This window comes from Akebia trifoliata, chromosome 10, assembly GCF_017979445.1.
Source record: "Akebia trifoliata isolate Shusen 1 chromosome 10, ASM1797944v1, whole genome shotgun sequence".
NCBI classification, from domain to species: Eukaryota; Viridiplantae; Streptophyta; class Magnoliopsida; order Ranunculales; family Lardizabalaceae; genus Akebia; species Akebia trifoliata.
The window spans coordinates 18,621,165-18,625,552 of record NC_141384.1 but is presented as its reverse complement, the minus strand read 5'-3'; the positions used below and the strand labels follow the sequence as shown (position 1 = coordinate 18,625,552).

Below are 4,388 nucleotides of genomic sequence, written 5' to 3'. Positions count from 1 at the left end.
TTTGTATAATTTTTTTGAGGAGAATGAATAAGTTAAATTATTTCCACATTTATTTTAACGAAAACATGACACAAAATTTGCATTGCAAATATCAATCGGTGACAAAAAGGGATTCACAAGATATTTTCATGGTTAGCATGTAATGGTAAATTTTTCGTCACAAATCATTCCTATTGCAAAACATTTGTAGTGCACTAACGAGGGCATTAACGGTAATCCAAAATAAATAAAAAAAAATATTAAAAAATGAAAAAAAAAAAAAAAAAAAAAATCAACTTTGACGTGTATTGTCCACCAAGAGGTTGGCAAGCGCTCATTGGATTTTGATGGACACTGACAAATTTGACAAGAGACACTTTATGCTGCACGATACCATCATAACCCAAAAGCACTCAGCACGCCCAAAAAGTGCCATCTCTGGCCCTGTTTTAATTTCGACCAAGCTTCTATAACTGCGAGCCCACGCTTTCCCGCCGTGTCATTCGTTAAATTCATCGGCAGTTATAACCTGAATACCATCATCTTTTACATCTATCTAATCATGAAAGTGAGTTCCTACTTGTTTCAAAAATCTGTTATCTTCAAGTCATTCTGAACTTTTCATCCTACCAAAATCAAATATCTTTGATCTCTTCAACATGGATTTTTCATTTTCAAAATCATTAAGAAAAATTCATATAATGTGATTATAAACTTTTTCTTTTAAATAATGTGAGCATTTAGGCGGGGTTATGTGTGGTTCGTTCCTTATAATTTCTTGCTGCTTTTTAACCAAAACAAAGAAAGAGAAAATTTTCACATCAACAGTTAAGAATCAATCAACAATCAGACTAGTTTTCAAAGGGTTTTTTAAAGATCCGGGTGAGACAAATGCCCATGAGTTACAAACATGTGCCACCAAATTATAAAAGGGCAATGCCATGACTATACATCAAACCTCCAACACATCATCCTGTTATAAAATTACATCATAAGCAAAATTATTTCCAAGTTTATATAATCACAACATTTGTTCTTTATTTTTTAAAGAAATCCTTCAGATTTTGGGGGAACAAAAATTTAAAGATGGCACTCGTGAAGGGGTGTCAATGATACCCATCTAACTATAATCGAATTGGAACCAAAATTCAAGCCCAATTTTAAATCCTTTTTATTAGAATAGAATCTAAAAGTTGAGATGAATATTCCATTTCTTTCAACTATCAATTTCAAGAACAAGAACAAGATATAAATGCTGAAGATGATAAGTTTTTGGAAAGTTGGAGATGATAGATTGAAGATAAACTTGAAGAGATTCGACAAGTTGAAAAAATGATCTTAAATGTTAAAATAATGGACTTTTAGAAATAAAAAATAACTCTAAATGATTTTCGCAATGATATGAGATCCTTTTATGTTGGTCTCAGCAAAGTTAAGGGTATGTCATCTTCCACACAAAATATATAATATATATATATATATATATATAGATGGGCATTGAAATGAGGTCATTTTGATCATTTAACGTTGGCCTCTCGGCAAAGTTAAGGTTACGTCATCTTTCACCCAAAACAAAACGAAACAAAGATGGGCACCTCAAAATTACCTTAAAACTATTGTTGGAGGGTTCCGTGTGGTGGTGGTGGACGGTGGTGTATTTTTAGTTTTTTCTTGCCCTTATTTTGTTGGGAAAATTACTTAAAGGACCTAAAACTTGTCGAGTTCTCCACTTTTGTTGGAGATGACAATAAAAGTGGTTTTACCAGGGTCGTAGAAGTAATTTTTTTCTTTTTCTCTGAATAGTGTATGAGCATATAGTATATTGGAAAGGTAACCCTCAAAGCAACGAGTTCTCCAGTATTACAAGTTCCCCCTTCCACTCGTTTCCTGTCCATTTAACGATCTATTCGAACAAAACTCTAGAACAAACTTTGCTCATAAAGTATGAAAATTTTCTGTTTTTAAGATTTTGAGTAGTTAAGCAATTATTTGTTTTCAGCAAACAGTAACATTTCAGAGAAAATAATTTACAAGTCAGCTGTTAGCATCACAATGAACAGAAGAACTAAGGAAAAAACTAAGGGAGGAAACTTTACTTTTGTTTCTTTCAATCCCAACCACACCACTATTAAAGCATCATGATCGAAGATCAAACTAGAATCAAAGTCGGAGGAGAAGGACGTCTGTGTCTATTACTATTATTTCTGATTCCAACAGAACCAGAAGAGGAAGAAGAAGAAGAAGAAGAAAACGAACCTATTTGAATGGCTCCTCAATTTCTTCCTCTCTATCTCGTAAACTCTATCATCCGATTCCGATCTACGAGGCCGAACCTTCACCTCACTCATTGATGCAGGAAGAACACAATTACACAGCAAACCTTCAAATTCATCACCAAAGAAATAAACAAATTTAATAATTCAAAGCTTCAAACATGAAATCAAAAAAGATAAATTGGTTTCTTAGTTCTTACCGATTCTGGCGAGTCGATTGACCCAGCGAGGAATCGTTTTCCCTGACAATTTGAGACAAGCTTCGTTGCAGAAGTGATTACAGTTCTTTGAGATGAGATTGTACGTATTTCCCGTATATTCTTCCGAGAGTTTCTCCATAAACGATCGAACCTCTTTGGGACCTAGATCTGTTCTTCCAATCAAGATCGATTTACGAAACGTGAATCCTGGGCATTGTTTCGGTTCTCCTTCGAAGATCCCCGTAGTTGGATAATCGTGTGCACCAAAAGCGTATTCGACACCATGAACTGCGAGAAAAATAAAAGCATAATTTACCAGATCTACAACTCTAAAATCTCAATCAGATCGGTTTCTAATTGAATTTGTTAGGGTTCGTAAAGATCTATAGAATTCGAAACCGAATACCTGACTAGAAATTCGAGGAGATGAACCACATAGTTGAAATTTATAAAATAAAGAAAAAGAAAAAGTTGGAAATTGTGAGAAATCTGACCTTCAACACCAGAATGATAGACTCCAAGACCAAGCCAGTAAGCGTAGCCATTGATGGGCGTAAGATCGTATACATTGAGATATACATGAACAGATCCAGATCTCCTCTTTCCAGAGACGATTCTGTTGATCATTTTTCAGAGATTGAAATATTTCTAAGAGATCTTTTTGTAATTTCTCTGAAATGGAAACCTAATCAAATCGAGAAAAGATTTTAGAGGTTTTGAATTATTTATTTATTTATTTATTTTAATAATTTTAGAAGAACTCTCTCTTTCTTTGTTTCTAACGGCGGATGAAAGCGCCGCCCTTTTTATGATTCTCAGCTTTATATCTTCTTATACAATTTTTGTTAACGTAGATCTAATTACCTATTTTGCCCCTGAGTTTGGTATTAATTAAGAAATTATTTTTTCATTTTTCCGTAAACTCAGCCTCTGTTTTTGTCGCTTTGTAAAACAACTAAAGTTACTCTAAGGAGTTTAAAAATCAGACCTAACTAAAGATATTTAATAATCAGTGCTGATTTTCTAACTACAAAGTCTTTACTCCTTTAATACTTGGCTGACGTGGTATAGATACTAACCATACATCTTTTTTCTTGGGATACATAATTACAATTTTCATAAAAAAATATAATTGTGTATCACGAGAAAAAAAAATCTATGATTCTATGCCATACCACATCAACCGAGCGAGACTTTCCACATAGAAAATCATTATTCTTAGATAGCAGAACTAATTAAATAATGTAATATTATTTTTATGAAAATATAATAGATCACTTTATAAGTTATTATAAGTTTTTATGTTCTTAATAAATAAATATAATATATCCAAATTGAAAACAGTCCAAAACTAACCAACCAAAATTTTAATGGAAATCATTGGTTTGATTCTTAAAACATTTGTTAATACAAAAATAATAATCTATCAAAATTTTGTTGTTGACATACAAAATGCCAAGTAAATTAGGTACACACGAGCTTTATTATAAAAATGGATATTCATTTGAACTACACATCTAAAATATATACCCACATGTCACAAAAGTGTGAATTGAAGTCAATCTTAAGGTTATTGGAGCATTATTCATGGTCACAACTCACAATTTATGCCTGAGTCGTGTTGGAGTGACCTCAAGCTGGAACCTCATATTGTACTTATTGAGGTGAAGTGGACAGCTACCAAAGATGTTTTTTCACTCATATTTCGATAAAAAGTATCTATGATTCTCATATACTTTCGCATCAAGAAGTGCAATAAGAGGTTCAAGCCTAAGGTCACTTCAGTATTACTCTATATACCCACATGCGTCCACGTAGTGCACTTGGAACTTTACCTTGTCAAATTCACATATCGTATTCCAAAGAGTTGGCTATCGAACTCTAAGTTTCCTTTGTGCACCAATTGGCATTCATTAGGCATTAAAGTGGAGTATAA

The 4,388-nt window shown here is 32.9% G+C and overlaps 1 pseudogene across 1 annotated transcript; it reads right to left on the bottom strand.

Annotated features, from left to right (window-relative positions):
- Positions 1 to 2,032: 2,032 nt before the first annotated feature.
- LOC147393216 (deSI-like protein At4g17486) lies at positions 2,033 to 3,263 on the bottom strand (annotated as a pseudogene). The gene is made up of 3 exons (XR_015182340.1): positions 2,947 to 3,263; positions 2,453 to 2,740; positions 2,033 to 2,359 (listed from the first exon to the last, which is right to left on the bottom strand). The product of XR_015182340.1 is annotated as a deSI-like protein At4g17486 (transcript).
- Between the last annotated feature and the right edge of the window lie 1,125 nt (positions 3,264 to 4,388).